At 43.2% G+C, this 18,915-nt stretch overlaps 1 protein-coding gene across 2 annotated transcripts in view; it reads left to right on the top strand.

Moving 5' to 3' along the window:
- The window catches only part of Commd1 (copper metabolism domain containing 1), a 124,015-nt gene that overhangs the window by 37,288 nt on the left and 67,812 nt on the right, over window positions 1–18,915 (top strand). The window lies entirely within an intron of this gene.

Raw genomic sequence — 18,915 nt, 5'->3', positions numbered from 1 at the left:
TTCAATGTAATTCCATACTGACTTTAATTTTAAAACTTTTTGTTAATTAAAAAAATTAGAATGTTGCTGAGTGGTAGTGGCATATGCCTTTAATCCCAGCACTTGGGAGGCAGAGGCAGGAGGATCTCTGTGAGTTTGAGGCCAGCCTGGTCTACAAAGTGAGTTCTAGGAGAGCCGGAGCTACACAGAGAAACCCTGTTTCAAAAAACAAAAACAGAACAAAACAAAAATTAAAATGTCCTTTATTCAGTTAGTATAAAATAGTACTAATTGCAGCAGTGGACTGGGTTTATTTCATTCTGCAGTCTATTCAGTTAATCATCACGCTCTATAGTGCATATGCACACAGACCCAGACACACACACACACACACACACACACACACACACACACACACACACACAATTATATGCTTCCTAAATTAAACATGTGACAGATTAGGAAGGTATGATAGGGTCTGGTGAAATAATTCAGTAGGTAAAGGTAAGGTGCTGGCTGCCACACCTGATAACCTGAATTTGATCTCTGGGACTCACCGATGGAGGAGAAAAGTTGACCTCTGACCTTCACACAGGTGCCAAGGATATGCATGCTCTGCCCCAATACAAAATAAGTAAAAATGTAATTAAAAAATTAAAGAGAGGTATAACAATTAGACTTGGATATCTGAGTTTTTCTGGTATCTGTATATACTGTTTACTTTTTTTTCTGAGACAGGGTTTCTCTGTGTGTGGCCATGGCTGTCCTGGAACTACCTTTGTAGATCAGGCTGGCCTAGAACTCAGAGATCTGCCTTAGGCTGTTTACTTTTTATTCTGACAATATACACATCCTTCAGTGTCACTAAGAGGATTAATTTTAGGATACCATGTCCCTGCACAGATACCAAAACCCATGCTCAATTCCTTTATATAAAATTATAATATTTGCATATAACCTACATATATCCCCATTTATTTTTAAATAATTCTAGATTACTTATAATTCCTAAAACAATGTAAATTCTATATAAATTATTGTTATACTGAATTGTTAGGGAATTATAACAAAAGAAAGCCTGAACATGTTAAATATATTTTGTCAGAGTATTTTTAATTTGTGGTAGGTTTTAATCTTTAGATATGGAACCTGCCAGTAGGAGAACTTGGTTGTATTTCATGTTGTCTTTAAGTACTTAATACATGGTCAGAGATATGTGAATATACATTTCTATTTCAGGAATCTTAGGAAATTATTATGATATTTCTTTAACCTAGTATTTTCCTAATACTTCTTGAGCTAAGATTATAATATGCATTTTTAATTTTAGTATAATAGTTTGCAAACCATGCAGTAAAAAGAAAGAAGCTTTGATACACAGAACAAAATAGCTGAATCTGAAAATATTTACTAGGTAGAGACACAAAAATGATATATGACTCTGTTTACATAAAATTCTAGAGAATGCCAGTGATATAAAATGATAGAAGCAAGGCAATCACTTTTTAAAAAGATTTATTTTTATTGCTTTTACTTGTGTCTTTGTATATATAAGCCAGGTGTGTGTGGGTGCCTAAGGAGGCCAGAGAGGTTTTCAGATCCTCTGGACCTGGAGTTAAAGGTGGTTCTGAGCTGCTGATGTGGTTGCTAGGAATCAAACTCAGGTCCTCTAGAAGAGTAGCCAGTGCTCTTAACCCCTGAGCCATCTCTCCAGCCCCAAAACAATGATTTTTAAGATGTAGACTTCAAAGCAGTCCCTTAGGACTGCTTAGATTCTGTGTTTTAGTATGTTGTATTTTCATTTGATTCTAGGAATTTTTTTAAACATATTATAAAATATTTATTTAATAAAAATTTTGTAGAACACTGTATACATAATATTGTGTAGTTTAAAAAAGTAATTTTGTAATCTAACATAACTTAATAAAAAGTACAACAAATTGTTTTCACTTCTTTGCAAACCTTTATACAGTACAACTAACATGCCGGGTCCAGAATTCTATAAATACGGCCATGTGGTGAGATGCAAACACATGGTTTTATTTAAATAGGTAAATAAAAAGGATGAGACTGGGTGCTATAAACTTTGAATTCAATTCCAGGGAAATGTTGCTTTGGTAATGTGAACAATTTGATTGTACTGCAATGCATGCTATTTTAAAAAATAATAAATCCCTCAAATACAGCGCCTTTCTTGTTTCTGACTAACCAGTTCCCCGTAGAGCAACAGGGTGATGCTTTTGTTCTTGATGGCAACTGAGTAAAGAAAGCATTGGCCTGGTGAGCTCCCACCCAAATGGACCATGTAGATTTGGTCCAGGCTTGGGTTTGCCTTGTGTTTGCCACCCTTTCCCACAGTGTGGCACTGGGCACACTTGTGAGAAAAGTCTTCTTGCTTTTCTCAACAGCATCCATTTATTTATTTATATTTTTTGGTTTTTTGAGGTAGGGTTTCATTGGGTAGCCTTGGTTGCCCTAGAACTCACTCTTGTAGACCAGGCTGGCCTTGAACTCACAGAGATCCACCTGCCTCTGTCTCCTGAGTGCTGGGATTAAAGGTGTGCGGCACCACCGCCTGGCTTAACAGCCTCCGTTTTTAATTTGCTCTCCCAGCACTAACACAGTGTATTACTGCCAAAAGCTGGCCATTCTGCTTGCTAGCCTAGAAATGCAATGTCCTTTTTTTAAAAATTTATTTATTATGTTATATATGTATGCCTGTAGACCAGAAGAGGGCGCCAGATCTCATTGCAGATGGTTGGGAGCCACCATGTGGTTGCTGGGAATGGTTGTGGGTCCTGGGTTGAACTCAGGACCTTTGGAAGAGCAGCCAGGGCTCTGAACCTCTGAGCCATCTCTCCAGCCCCCATTTTGTTGTTTTTATAATGCTTGATATTTTCCTCATATCTCCTTGCTTCCTTATTGAGTAGTGTAGTTCATTGGTCCCCATGTCTTGTGGATGTTTTTATTCTCCTCTTCAGTGTGTAGGATTCCTTCCAGTAGCCTCTGTGGTTCTGGATTAGTTTGTGTTTATCACGGAGACTTTTTTCTCTCCAGTTGTGAAGAGAAAAAGAGCCATCTGTTGGATGAGGTAGCTGGCAGTTGTTTTTCCGAGTTTGAAACACCGTTCAGCCCTCCTGACTTGTAGATTTCCTGTGGGGAAATGGGCTGCTGTTCTGATGGCTTTGCCTTTGCAGGTGATTTGGTGCCTTTCTCTTACGATTTTCAATATTCTTTGTTCTGTGTGATGTTTAACTGTAGTATGGCATGATATTGTTTGTTTGGCATTCTAAATGCCTCCTCTATCTGGGTGACCATCTCTTCCCCTATATTTGGGAAATGTCTGCTATAATTTTGTTAAATGTATTTTCTGTACCTTTGACTTAAATAACTTCTCCCGCTGTCTTTTCGTCATGCTTCATAAATCTCATACATTCTCTGTCATTTCTTGCTTTTGTGGTATAGGAATTTGAACCCAGGACATACATGCTAAGTAAGCACTCAACCACTCAGCCATATCCCAGCCTTCTCCTCTTTTGTACGTTCTGTTTTTGAGGTAGCATTTCAGAAAGTTGCCTTGGCTTGCCTTAAGTTTCTGTGAGCCCAGATAGGTTTTGAACTTGTGATCCCCTGCCTCTGCCTCCCGAATAGCCGATATTACAGCCAATCAGATATGCCACTATGAAGTGCAGTGTGAGCCAATTAAGAACGGTCACCTCTTCAATTGCAGTGACTGTTGAAGGAGCAAAGAAACAAAGGTAGAATGGCATGTCATCTCTCACTGTTTCTCTGCAGGCCCTCCTGTGGGGTTGGGGTGCTGGGCATCTCTCTGCTTGGCCCGCTTCAGGCTACAGTTCAGGCGAGATTCAGACCTTCTGTAAGACTGCTCGGTCCTCATGAGATTTCGTCTCTAGTTAGAGGTATTCTGCAGGTTAGGACTCGGACACTTGCTGTGGATTTCCAGAGTGAACTATGTAGGGAGGGATGTTTGCCTCTAGATTTCACCACTGCTGACTTAGCAGGGGTCTTTGAAGAACGACTTTGTAGAGCTGGAGAGATGGGTCAGCGGTTAAGGGCACTCACTACCTGCTCTTCCAGAGGACCCAAGTTTGATTTCCAACACCCAGATGGTGGCTCACAACTATTGGTTAACTCCAGTTCGAGGGGATCCATTGCCCTCTTCTGGCCTCAGTGAGCACCAGGCCTGCATGTGGTGCACAGACATGCCTGAAGGCAAAACACCCATCACATAAAATCAAAAAGAAAAAAAGGAATGGCTTCGTACCTGGACATGCCTATAATCCCAGCGTTTCAGTAGCCAAAGCAGGGGGATCACAAGTTTGAGGTCAGGTTGAAGAAATGGCTCTTTACTCAGGACATTGAGCAAAGTGGTTATGAATAACACTGGGTAAAACCTTGAGGAGTTTTGTAGTTTCAGTTGGTTGTGGTCACTTTAAAAATCACTAATGTAGCTGGGCCAGCGGGTGCATGCCTACTATCCTAGTACTTGGAGGCAGGGACAGGCAGCTCTGATTTCCAGATCAGTCTGGTTTAGAGAATTCCAGAACAGCAAGAGTTATATAGAGAGACCCTGTCTAAAAAATACCCCCTCTCCCCAATGCTCATCTGGAAGGCTGTACAAGTGAGCAGTGTAATATCAGTCTCTATTAGCTGTGCTGTACCCTGTACTTCTGACATATGAGACAAGATGAGTGTGTTGCCTAGATAATTTTTCAGTGACTGCTTTTGTCTAAACCAAAGCCTTTCTACTTGGGCCTGTGTGGATTTTTTTTTTTTTTTTTTTTTTTTAAAGTCAGGAGGCCAAAATCTCCACTCTCAGCCCATGCAAGCACTCTGTGTACTGAGCATCCATCTAAGGAGGAGCTAGGAACATTGACCACTGTTTGTTTCACTTCCAGTCACCGTATCCACTTCCATACTCCACAGTCATTCCATCCTTGGAGAGGAAAAGTCTTAGGTCCCTGTCTCCTCCCACTTGGCTGCCTGCTGATTAAACTCTTCATTTGAGTGATTTGCACACTACACTGTGGGTAAAACCTGCTCCAAAACTCTAGGAGCTAACATTTGCATCTGATTTCTTCCTGGGAACTGCAGTTTTCTGATCCAGAGCTGAAACTTATGAAATTAAGAAGTTGCCACAGACAGAACCAGTTCTCTGAGTTTATAAATATACCCTGCATTTAACATGGTTGTCACCTTGGGCAGTGACTTAGTAAAGGTTTCTGGTGATTGTTATTGTTTTTTACTCTTTCTCTTTTGGGGGCCTGCTACTCAGCTCCCAAATAAATATACACGAAGGCTTATTCTTAATTATGAATGCCTGGCCTTAGCTTGGCTTGTTTCTTGCCAGCTTTCCTTAACTTAAATTAACCCGTCTACCTTTTGCCTCTGAGCTTTTCCTATTCTCTTACTTCTGTAAATCTTACTCTTACTCCGTGGCTTGCTGTGTAGCTGGGTGGCTGGCTCCTGGGTCCTCCTCCTCTGGCTACTTCTTGATCCTCTCCTACCAGATTTCTCCTGTTACTTATCCTCTTTGCCTGGCAGCCCCACCTATTTCTCTCTCCTACCTCACCATTGGCCATTCAGCTCTTTATTAGACCATCAGGTGTTTTAGACAGGCAAAGCAACACAGCTTCACAGAGTTAAACAAACGCAACCTAAACAAAAGTAACACACCTTAAAATAACATTCTACAACAGGTGATTGCCATTTTGTTTTCACCTATATGTTATTCTCCCATTTTTAACCCCCAGGCAGTAAGAAGTAGTTAAGTTGGTAGAAGAGCCAACACAAGCAAAAGCAAGATGCTGTGACTCTCATGGCCACTGATCAGGCTCACTGCGGGCTCTAATGCTTACAGCTGCTGGACTCCATCCCAGATGAGGGCTGTTGCTGCAGGCTGAGTAGGAAAGGCTTCTCTGAGGAGGTAGCTGAATGTTGAATAGCAGAAAGGAGCCAATCTCAGGAAGATTTGGGGGGCAAAACTTACAGTCAGAGGTACAGACAAGCTGAGAAGTCAACCTTGGTAAGAAATCTGAATTGTTTTCCCAGTGTGACTGGAAACTATCAGAGAGCTTCATACAGGGACTGGTGTGAGTGATACTGTGGTAGGATCATTTTGTTCCTTTGTAGGGAGTGGATTGAGTCAAGACTGAAGTCTGGGGCTGAGATTTGGAGGGCGGGGTGGGGATGGGGCAAAGAGGTCTACTGATTTCAGTTGTTTCTTTGCATATTAAAAGCATTCTCATTTGCCTCCACACGGTCACATGATAGAATCTGTTTTGGTTGCTTTTCTGTTGCTGTGACAATACACCACAACCAAGGCAGCCTATAGAGAGAGTTTACTGGAGCTCAGTTCCAGAGGGTTTGAGTCCATAGTCATGGTGGCTGTGGAGCATGGCAACAGGTCAGCAGGCATGGCTCCAGGGCAGTAGCTGAGAGCTCACATCTTTATAGGAAAGTGAGAGGCAGAGAGAACTACCTAGGAATTGTATGGCCTTCTGAATTCTCAAAACCCACCCCCAATGACACACCTCCTGCAACAAGGCCACACCTCCTTATTTTTCCTAACAATTCCACCAACTAGGGAACTAAACATTCAAATATATGCCAGGTGGTGGTGGTGCACGCCTTTAATCCGAGCATTTGGAAGGCAGAGGTAGGCAGATGTCTGTGAGTTCAAGGCCAACCTGGTCTACAGAGTGAGTTCCAGGACAGTAAGGACTACACTGTTAACCCTGTCTCAAAAAAACCCTGAAACACCGGCCTGGGAGGAGGGGACTGGACCTGCCTGGACTGAGTCTACCAGGTTGATCTCAGTCCTGGGGGAGGCTTTGCCCTGGAGGAGGTGGGAATGGGGGGTAGGCTGGGGGGAGGGGAGGGGTGCGGGAGTGGGGAGAACAAGGGAATCCGTGGCTGATATGTAGAACTGCATTGTATTGTAAAATAAAATTAAATTAAATTAAAATAAAACCTGAAACAATCAAACAAACAACAGCAACAATAACAACAAAATATTCAAATATATGAGCCTTTGGGAGTCATTCTTATTCAAACCACCACAGAACCCCAACATCAAAAATAAAATACTGAAGAACTTCATCTTTCTGTTAACAAGATGTAGATGTTCAGAAACAGATGCATCCAGTATTCTACTTTAAAAAAGAAAATGATTGCATGTGAAAGGATGATCATCGGCGCTGGTTGCGGTGCTGGTTTTAGCGTGGAAAGGTCACAGTCGCGACAGAATCCAGTGTTAGTTTTTAGAGCTTTATTGGGAGGGGGAGAGGGGACCAGGCCTGGTGAGAGAGAAGGATGGTGGGGTGGGGGGAGGGGAAGCAGAGCAGAGCAGAGAGAGAGGATGGGGTCTGTGTCTGACTTTTTAAGGCGTAGTCACTAGCTCACACTGATGACACAGATGCAGGACCCCCCACTCAACTCCTGAACTGCCCATGTGCGGCCACCCAGCTGGAGCAAGGGCAGAATCCCAACAGCGTGGATTTCTGAAATTTCCGTCTTTGCTTAGGATAATCCCCCTTTAAAATTTTATTATCGTATCTTCCAAAATTTGTTTGGTAGGCCCAAGCCTAACCAATGAAAATTGATTGCTACTGTGGGAGGAGTCGGGATAAAGCTGAGAGACCACTTACAAAGGCATCTGCAGGGCTGGAGAGATGGCTCAGAGGTCAGGACTTGCTGCTCTTCCAGAGGACCCAGTTTCAGGTTCTCAGTGCTCACAACTGTTGGTAGCTTTGGTTCCCAGGGATCCGACATCCTCCTCTGCCTCCACAGACACACATGCAGGCAAGACTCCTTTATACATAACATAAAACCGTTTTCTTTAAAAAGGCTTTCACCGTGTACCAAGTTAGGCACTACTCTGTCACAGAAGGTGGAGCCAGCTTTGATAAAGCAGTGAGAAGGAAAGCGTTGGGACTGTGTCTGCAGCGTTGAATAGTTGCCTCGGATGTTGGCTGGCTGCTTGCTTTCCACTTTGTACGTTCCAGGAATTGCGCTCAGGTCGTCAGGCTTGGTGGCAGCACCTTCGCCCGCTGAACCATCCTGCCAGGCCTCACGCCCCTTCCCCATGTGTGTTACACTTAAGTAGGAAGATTTAAAAGGGAAAGGAAGGTAGGCGAGTGTCTGTGAACTTACTGACCCCGTGAGAACAGTTGGGCACTGCTGAAGTCCATGCCTCTGGCCTGTAACACGTCAGTAGCTCCTGGTATTGGGCTCTTTGAGATGGTTGGTTGCTAGGCTGATAAGGTGCATGAGAGGAAGCCGGAAGCCAAGCCTGAAGGGTTCTTGGACACACCTTTTGGACTTAAGTCCTTTGCTAAGCGTGGGCGTCACTGGAGCATCCCCGGTACTGTGGAAATGCTTGTGTTAATGTTTTTTGTACTGACTGGTTGCTGTGGGCTTCTTTCCATTTGTACTACTGTACAGCTGCCAAGGCAGACACAGCCCTCAGGTCTGTGCTCACTCTTGAGCTACTTTAAAACCCATTTTAAAATGTAATTAGCCATACAATCTAATGATGACAGATATATCCATAATGTCATGTGATCATCAACAGTATTTATACCTAGAAAATTTTCATGACCCCCAAACACAAATTCAGAATTTATTAAACAGTAGTGCTGGATTCTCACTAGCCCTGCTGACATCTATTACAGTTTCTGTCTGTATGCATTTGCCTATTCTAGGTGCCTCAGATAAATAGAATCATACAAGATTTATCTTTCTATGTGTATTAGAGTTCTCTAGAGTCACAGAACTTATGGAATGAATCTCTCTCTCATACACACACACACACATACACACACACGCACGCACGCACGCACACACACATACATACATATATACACACATACACACATACATATATACATACATACATATATGTGGAATTTATTGGAATGACTTACAGGCTGCAGTCCAACTAATCCAGCAATGGCTAGCTGTGAATGGAAAGTCCAAGAATGCTGTCCTGTAGCCGAATTTCTGTTTTTTATTTCTATTAAATAAAAAACATGGAGCCAAAGTGAAAGCCTTAGAGATCAGAGAAATAGTGAGAGCCACCAACCAACCTTACCTCACCAGCTCTGCAGCTTCCAAAATGCCACGACTTCCAGTCTACCCAGGCTTTTAATGCCTTGCTGTTCTGCCCTCTCATTGGCTCTTAGCCCAGCTACCTCACTTCCTTGTCACTGTCTGTCTGTACAGACCTCCAGGTCTCTATGGTTGGTACTGGGATTAAAGGTGTGTGTTATCATGCTTGCATCTGTTCCCTAGTGTGTCCTTGAACACACAGAGACCCTGCCTGCCTGGTGATTGGATTAAGGGCATGTGCTATCCCTGCCTGACTTTTGTGTTAATTTTTTGCTGTTTCCTCTGATCTCCAGGCAAACTTTATTTATTAACATACAAATAAAATAATACCACATTTCAGCACAAATAAAGTATCACCACACTGTCCCATGAGGCTGGGTGTCTCAGCTGCTCTTCTGGAGTCCAGGAGAAGAAGGCTCCAGTGAGGGAATGGAAGTCCGGACAACTCGAGGGCAAGCAGGCAAACCTTCCTTCATCCATTATCCTTATACAGGCTTCCAGCAGAAGGTGTGGCCCAGATTAAAGGTGTGCTTTCCAACTCAAGATCTGGATTAAAGGCACATTGTCTCTCTGTCTCAAGATCTGGATCACAGGTGTGCTCTCCATTTCTGGATTGTAGTTCATTCCAGATGTAGTCATGTTGACAACCAAGAACAGCCATCACACCGTGTCTCATTTATTACTGAGGACAGTATTTTCTGGATTTAGCTATGTTGTAGCATGCATAGAATTTAATTCCTTTTTCAGGTTGATGCTCTATTGCTTGTGTATGCCATATTTTGTTTACTGTCTATTGAGGGACAATAAACAACTTGGGTTGTTTCTACTTTTTGGCTACTCTGAATAACGAGCACAGTAATTCAGCACCCATTAAACATGCATCTAGCCACGCAGTGGTGACGCATGCCTTTAATCCCAGCGCTTGGGAGGCAGCCTAGTCTAGAGTTCCAGTACAGCCAGGCCCTCATAGATAAACCTTGTCTCAAAAAACAAAACAAGGGGCTAGAGAGATGGCTTAGTGGTTAAGAGCACCGACTGGTCTTCCAGAGGTCCTGAGTTTGTTTCCCAGCATACCACATGGTGGCTCACAACCACTTGTAATGAGATCTGGCTCCCTCTTCTGATGTGAAGGGACACATTCAGGCAGAATACTGTATACATAATAAATTAATCTTAAAAAACAAACAAACAAACAAACAAACACACACAAACAAACAAAACAAAAAGCCAAAACCAAAAAAGAAAAAAAGAAAACCATATCTGAGTCTCCACCTTTAATTTGCTTGGGTATATACTTAGGAGTAGACTTTGGATCATGCAACAGTTCTGTTCTTAAGTTTTTGAGGAACTGCCAAATCATTTTCCACAGTCGACTGTACAATGTTATGTTTTCTTCCACAATGCATAAGGGTTCCAATTCCTGAATTTCTTCACAAATACTTATTGTCTGGCTAGTTGTGGTGGCTAACACCTATGTCAGCATTCAGAAGGCTGAGGCAAGAAAATCACCCAGGAGTTTGAAGCTAGCCTAGGTTACATAATGAATTCCAAGTAGTCTCAACAAAAACCAGAATCTCCCCAAACCACCCACAATTTACACACTTGGTCTGGAGAGAAGATTCAATGGTTAAGATCACTTGGTGTTCATGAGAACCAGAGTGCAGACTCCCAATACCCAAATATGGCAGTTCATAAATGTCTGTTACTCCAGTTCTTAAGGTATCCCATATCCTATGTGGGTCCATGGAGACACATGCACACTTGCTTTCTGTAGAACAAAGTATTAAACAGTCTTATTAATAATAATAATAAAAAAAAAAACCCAGAGCCAGATATTGGGGTTAAAACATGAGAGATCAGAGGAATAGGAAAAGCCACAGGTAACCTCATCTCACTGATAAGAGTTTTTGCACCCTGATAGGCCTCTCCAAATCAGACCAAATTAGGAAAAGGCCTGATTTAATGGGTAAAGCGTTCCTGGGTGATTCCCCAGCCCTGCAGAGAAGAGACAGAGACGAGAGGGAGAGGAGGGGGGGAGTTGAGGTGGATCTTCCACCAGAACATTCCAGACTCTTTAGGTATAGGAGCAGCAGGGTGCCAGGGGCTGAGGTGGAGCTCCCACCCAAACATTCCAGACTCTTTGGGTATAGGGGCACCAGTTCAAGTCTGGCTACTTCCTGCGGGCATGGGGCGACGTGGGGAAGAGGAGTTGGGAGTTCATGGGTTCACATTCAGCTGGAGGTGTGAGGGGAGGAGCATCTGTTTAATTGTCATCCTGGAGACCTCAGGCATCTGTTTCTTGAGGAAGCAGAGAAGGCAAGTTTCTAGGAAAAAACAGCGTATTAACATCTGTCCTAGCTGTACTGAAAAGATGAATGCATAGAGCAGAGGAGCAGATAGGTCTTTCATTGGGACATCTTGGAAAACCCGAGAGTGGAGGGTCCCAGCTGCTTGACAGAATGTCCACAGAATAGTGTTCAGTGTAGGCAAAGCAAAGATGTACAATTGCCTACAGATAATATAATCCAAATTAAAAATTTTATGTTGACAAAAGACACATAACATGGGGCTGGAGAGATGGCTCAGTAGTTAAGAGCAGTGGCTGTCTTCCAGAGGACCTGGGTTTGATTTCTAGCACCGACACAGCCACTCACAACTGTCTGTAACTCTGTAACACCCGATTCTGGCCTCTTCAGGCATGCATGCACATGATGCATGGACATACAGTTAGGCAAACACCCATACACATAAAGTAAAAATAAATAATAAGATCGCATAAGAAGACATATAACCTAAAACAACCAATGCCATTTTATCACATTCAAAATGATGCTCAAACATCATAATTCAAATTTTATAAATGGATGTGTGTTTGAATAGGAAGACAGCATCAACAACAAAGAAAATACATCAGAGGCCCTTGAGAATTGGTAGCTTGGTTGGTAGAATGCTTGCCTAGCATGCATGAAGCCCTGGGTTTGGTTCTTAGTACCGTATAAACTGGGCATGGAGACACAGGCCTGTGACCCCAGCACTTGAGAGGTGGAGGGAGGAGGGTGAGCAGCTCACCTTGGACCACCTCGTAAGCTTAGGCCCTCCTGGGAGTGGGTGTGGGGCAGGGAGAGGAGGAGGCGGCAGCATGAAAGACATCCGTTGTGGTCATCTCTGTGGAGTGGAGCTCTCGTTCCTCTGTCTGGACTTTCCAAAACCATTTCTGCAGTCAAAGTTTCTCGTCTGTTTGCCTTAGTTACTAAAAAAGTAATTCAGACCTTAAAAACAGCAGAGTAGATGAGCCCAGGGGCCACAGAACAGGTGTCAGCCCCCGGAGCTGGAGCTGTGGCAACTGTGAACTACCTCACGTGGGTTGGGGTTGAGCTCAGGCCTTCTGGAAGAGTAAGTAGTGCATGCTCTTGACCACTGAGCCCTCTCTCCCTCCCCTAGAGTGTTTATTGTGCACGTATGGTGGCAGGTGACAGGTGTGTGACAGGTGTGTGGAGGTCAGAGGGCAAATTTCAGGAGTCAGTGCTCTTTTTCTACCATGTGGTCCTGGCAATCAAGCTCGGGTCATCAGACTTGGCAGCAAGTCTGCTGAGCCATCTTGCTGGTCTGTGATAAACTTTATACTGTATTTGAACTTATATCTGTTGCGGCACTATTTTAATTTCCTTGTGTTCAACTAAAAGTGAAGCTAGACCCAAGATCTTTCTCAACTAAACAAAATGCCTACAAGATTGACAGAGTATTAATTATAACCCTAATGGGTTTTTATAACACATATGATTATAGTCTAGGGATAAATATACTAAACACATGAACTTTGCTGTATTTGTTATGTTTCATTTGCAGTACTGGGGATTAAACAATTGATAGCCCCAGCCCCTGGCTGTGCCCTCTCCCCCCCCCCCCCCCCATCATTCACACAGTCCTGCCCCAAGGAAGCTAAACAGGTATCTTGTATTGGTTCAGTCAGGAAGAACTTCTGGGCTTTTCATAAAATCTTCTGGAGATCTTGCTTCCCTGGAGCCCGTGTGAATTCAAAGCTGAGACATTCCCCTTCCTGTCTTGGCTCCTTAAGAGAGCTCTTTGTTCACAAGCTCCTGTGAGCGTTAATGTTACCTTACATAATCGTTGCAAATAGACTGTGTGCCACAATAAGGTTCTTTTTTCCCCCAGTTATCCAAGGCCACCACACCAACATGTATTGCTTCTGTGAACCTCCTGCTGTGTTCTGAGTCTGACCATGCTTTATAGCCCATTAGGATTTACATGCCCTTCCCCATAAAGCCTCTTATTTCTCTACTTAACATTTTTGAGTGCATTTTACACTGAGCATACAGAAAAGACTCAGAATATGCCTGTGATAGATTGTTATGTAAGGATTGACAGCGTATATGGATCTTATTGATTTGTTCAGAGTAAAGCATGTATCTGCCGTTCAAAGCCTCTGGTGTGTTGTTGAAGCTGAGTACCCAACGTGCTCATCTGTGCTTCCCCAGCTGCTCTTTGAAACTTTTCTTAAATTTTAAAATTGTGTTTATGTATTCATTGGGGTAGGACGTGTGGCATGGCTCAATGTGAAGGTCAGAGGACAGCTTGCTGAGAGTCACTTCTCTTTCCTCCCTGTGGGCCCCAGGGATGGAATTCAGGTCACCAGTCTTGGTGGCACTTGCCTTCTCTGGCTGAGTCATCTTGCCGCCATCTTGGCAACTTTTCATATTGACTTAGCTTCTTTAAAACAGGATGTAAGTAAACACGTTACCTTAAGTCTTGTGTTTAGATTTCTGGCCATTTATGACTACTGTGTTTGTATATTTTATTAACTTAAAGAGTGAGTGAGCATGTGTGTGTGTGTGTGTGTGTGTGTGTGTGTGTGTGTGTGTAAGCCAAAGGCTAACCTTGATGTATTTCTTTGGATTCTGTAAACTTGTTTTTTTTTTTTTTTTTTTTTTTCTAAATAGAGACTCTTATTGGCCTGCATCTCACCAAGTAGGACAGGCTGCCTCTGCAGTGCTGAGATGGCGTGTGCTCCCCTGTGTCAGTCATTTTCTGTGGGTTCTGGGGATGAACTGAAGGTCTTACACTTGCACAGCATCTGATCTGTCTTTTCAGTCACAGATAGGAGTTTTACAGGATCAGCTAGCCCTCCTCTTCTCTTTGAAAACAAGACTATCCGGTGTAAGGGCTGCTGTCCTACAGAGATGAACAAGGACACAAAGTTGTGGTTCCCGCTGATAAGGTGTGTGGTCGTCATGCTTCCATCCCACTTTCCCTCAGTTAGTGGACAATGGCACACACTTTTGGAAATGCATTGAATTAATGAGCAAGCTTGGAGAAGGAAAACCAGGAGAGAGCTCCCTTAAAATTACTCCTTAAGCACTGTCTCACGCAATGTAGGAATTGAAGTATTTATTCGAATTTCTGTGTCCATTGTTTACATGCTAGCTTTTCAGTTAGTGAATATGTTAGCACGTTGTAGTGCATAAAACCCAAAAAGAATGCGATTGTCTGCTTTGTGCTCTATGTTTGTGATGAAAAGTGAGGCTAGAAAATGTATCCAAGGGGCTGGAGAATAGCTCAGTGGTTAAGAGCATTGACTGCTCTTCCAGAGGATCCGGGTTCAATTCCCAGCACCCACATGACAGCTTACAGATGTCTGTAACTCCTGTTCCAGGGGATCCAGTGCCCTCATACAGACATACATGCAGAAAAAAACATCAATGTACATAAAATAAAAATAAAATAAATTATTAAAAAAAAAAAAAGAAAAAGAAAAGTATCCAAAGCAGCTGAAGTAGAGATTTAGCTTGTTGGGGTGGAAGTGACAGATTGGAGACTTTTCACTTCTGGTAAGACTCACATTCTGATTGTGTTGGGAAGGGGGGACAGTAAAGGATGTGGAACTGAGCCTCGGCCTTGCTTTGACCCTCAGCTTTCTGACTCTTGCTGTCCCCCTTCCTGTGGTCCCTTTGAACATCTCTGCACACTGCCTTCCCTGGGGACTGACTTGCCCACCTCTCTCTCCGTCACAGTGGTGACGACCACGAACAAACTCACCAGTGTTTGCCAAATGCTGCTCATCATCCAGAGCTCAGCTCATCACTTTATAACGGGTCCCTGGGGCACAGTGGGATAGGCAGTTCACATTTACTCTAGGTGTGCCATTTTGTATGTTGTTACATTTAAAAAAAGATGGCCTCTCTCATTAAAAACTCTGCCTTGTTTGCACAGTGTACCCCACTTCTCTCAGTACGTGTCCCCAACAGTGACCTGGGATGGATGGGGATTCTCAGTTCTTGTTTGCACAGTGTACCCGACTTCTCTCAGTTCTCCACCTGTGATGTTAAAAGAGCCAGAGTTCATGTACACTGTGTAACTATCCAGATAGGATGGTTTCTTAGCATAAAATGGTATAGGAATTTTTCTCTTGCATCAACATTGGTACGTATGGAATCTTTGAGTTCTGTTAGCTGCACCAATCAAACTTAATTACTATGATTAGTTGGTAGAATGGATCTTGGATAGTGCTGCATCATAAGTTGCATGATATTTAGTACTGTACTTAATCCTGCTTTATGTACATTATTTTATTGTGTCCCTACAACAGTGTTATGGAAAAGGTAGGCACTAGAATTTCTTTTTAATAAATGAGGATTAAAAAATTACTTGTTCTGTAGATCACATGAGTAATTTTTTGCTCAAGCTAGAGGAAAATAAATGTTTCATTCCACTGTCTTTCTGTGAAGGTCACATTATCTTAAATTTGTGTGTAACAACTTCAAGGCAAACTTTCGGGTCAAAAGCTAATTTAGTGGGTGGATTGTGTCTGGTAGTGAGAAGGGAGCAGAGGGAGATGGAGAGATGGCTGAGTAATCGAGAGCACAAGCTGTTCTTGCACTAAAGAACCCAGTGCAGTCCTAGCACCCAGGTGAACAGGTGGCTCACAGCCACCTGTAGCTCCAGCCTCAGGGGCTCCCGTGGGTACCTGTACACACCTGTGCATACTCAAGCACGGACACAGACACATAAATAACAATAAAAAGTAATCTTCCCTTTTAAGTGGAGCTGATGTAAGGTCTTTGTGGCAGATGCTTCCTTGTCCTGTGTGAGTTAAACTTTGACATCAATTCTAATTTTTCCTGGTGCTCTTTGAAGATGTAGTGTAGTATTTCTCGTTGTATATGGTTTTATATGCAGATTGTCAATCATCTCCACTTACCTTTTGAATTTAAAGTTTATTTGCAAAGTACTTTAAGTTTGAGATTTGCTTCTAATTGGCACCTGGGATTAATAAACTCAGTCTTCTGGTGGTTGATGTTTAAATTCTGGAGTTTTAGAATAATCCCTTATTTTTATGAGCTGTGTGTGAAATGGTGATATATAACACGTTGCTCTTGTGGTGTGGACAGGAAATTTACGTGTGCTTTGCATTTGAGCCCATTTGCTTGGCACATGGATCCACATTGCCTGTTTGTGTGCTTCAGACGCTAGCCTATTAGCATCATGTGCTATTTGCCATTTGCATTTCAAGACTGAACTTACGTTTGCCAGCTGTGTTCCCAGTCCAGTGTTTCAGAGTGTTGGGCTCCGGAGGGGTGTTTCAGTCACTGTTCTGTTGCTGTGAAGAGACACTGTGACCATGGTGAAAGAAAGCATTTACTCGGGGCTGATTTACAGTTCAGAGGTTTAGTCCATCACCATCATGGCAGGGAGCGTGGTGGCACACAGGCAGATGTGGTGCTGGAGAGGTAGCAGGGAGCATTACATCCGAACCTCAGGCAGCAGAAGAGAGAACCACTGGACCTAGCTTGGGCCTTGAGGTTTCAAAGTCCACCCCCACTTCCTCTAACAAGGCTACACCTGCCTGTTGTTCGAATCTTAAAAGGGCTTGTAATAAAATCCCGGTACCAGATATTGGCGTAAAAGCTGAAAGATCAGAGAAGCAGAACAGCCACAGCCACCACCCATTACCTCACCAACTCCACGAATCCTCTGACTGAAATCCTCCTAGTCCTCACCCAAAAGGGTCTCAGCTGAACTGCTTTAGTTTCTGTTTCCTCACACCTTATATACCTTTCTCTGCCCAGCCACGTCACTTCCTGGGGTTAAAGGCGTGTGTGCTTCCCAATACTGGTATTAAAGGTGTGTGCTACCACTGCCTGTTTCCAGTGTGGCCTTGAACTCACAGAGATCCAGACGGATCTCTGCCTCAGAGTGATAGCATTAAGGGTGTGTGCCACCGCTGTCTGGCCTCTATGTCTAATCTAGTGGCTGGCTCTGTCCTCTGATCTCCAGGCATGTTTATTAGGGTGCACAATATATCACTACCCACACCTCCTAGTCTTTTCAAATAGTGCCACTTCCTGATGACTAAGCATCCAATGTATGAGCCTGGGGGGAACTCTTTTTTTTTCTTTTTATTTATTTTCTCATATATCCTGACTGCAGCCTCCCCTCCCTCCACTCCTCCCAGTTCCCCTGCACAGTCTTCCCATTTCTCCCTCCCTTCTCCCCCAGATCTACTCCTTTGTTTCCCTTCAGAAAAGAGGCTTCCCAGTGATATCAACCAAACAATGAGACTAGACACAAACCCTCATATCAAGGCTGGACAGGGCAACCCAGTAGGAGGAAAGGGATCCTAAGAGCAGGTAAAAGAGTCAGAGACACCCCCATTCCCACTGTTATGAGTCCCACAAAAACCCCAAGCTAAACAATGATAGCATGTTTGCAGAAGACCTAGTGCGGACCCAGGCAGGCCCTGTGATTGCTGCTTCAGCCTCTGTGAGTCCCAGTGAGCCCTGCTTAGTTGATTCTGTGGGCTGTGTTCTCCTGGTGTCCTTGACCCCTCTGGTGCCTACAAACTTTCCTCCCCCTCTTCTGTAGGGTTCCCCAAGCTCCAACTAATGTTTGGGTATGGATCTCTGCATCTAATTTACAGCAAGCCTATATCCAAAATCAAATTAAAAGGAGAGAAACTCAAAGCAATTCCACTAAAATCAGGAACAAAATAAGGTTGTCCACTTTCTCCATATCTGTTCAGTATAGTACTTGAAGTTCTAGCTACAGCAATAAGACAACTGAAGGAGATCAAGGAGATACAAACTAGAAAGGAAGAAGTCAAAGTATTGTTATTTGCAGATGACATAATAGTATACATAAGTGACCCCAAAAATTCTATCCAGGAACTCCTACAGCTAATAAACACTTCATCGATGTAGCCAGATACAGGACTAACTCAAGTCAGTACTGTGGTTTGGGCAGTGGTGATATACATCTTTAATCTCAGCACTGGGCTAGGCAGAGGCAGGCGGATCTCTGTGAATTTGAGGCCATCCTGTCTACAGAGGGAGTTCTAGGACAGCCAGGGCTACACAGAGAAACCTTGTCTTGAAAAAACAAACAAACAAAAAAAATTCAGTAGCTTTCCTACATACAAATGACAAACAGACTGAGAAAAAAATCAGGGAAACAACACCCTTCACAATAACCTCAAACAATATAAAATATCTTGGGGTAACCCTAACCAAGCAAGTGAAAGACTTGTACAACAAAAGTTCAAGTCTTTGAAGAAAGAAATTGAAGAAGATACCAGAAGATGCTCATGGATCGGTAGAATTAACATTAGTAAAAATGGCCATCCAATCAAAAGCAGTCTACATATTCATTATAATGATTACTTCAAACCCCATCCAAATTTCCAACACAAGTCTTTACAGACCTTGAATGGAGACTATTCTTATTGAGACCACCACAAGAGACTTGACTGACTTCCCTTGCCTGCCCCTCCCAACTCAATTAGAACAGTTC

Source organism: Peromyscus maniculatus, chromosome 10 (genome assembly GCF_049852395.1).
Source record: "Peromyscus maniculatus bairdii isolate BWxNUB_F1_BW_parent chromosome 10, HU_Pman_BW_mat_3.1, whole genome shotgun sequence".
Classification (NCBI taxonomy): Eukaryota; Metazoa; Chordata; class Mammalia; order Rodentia; family Cricetidae; genus Peromyscus; species Peromyscus maniculatus.
Note: the sequence above shows the minus strand (reverse complement) of the source record. Positions and strands in the feature narration are given on the sequence as shown.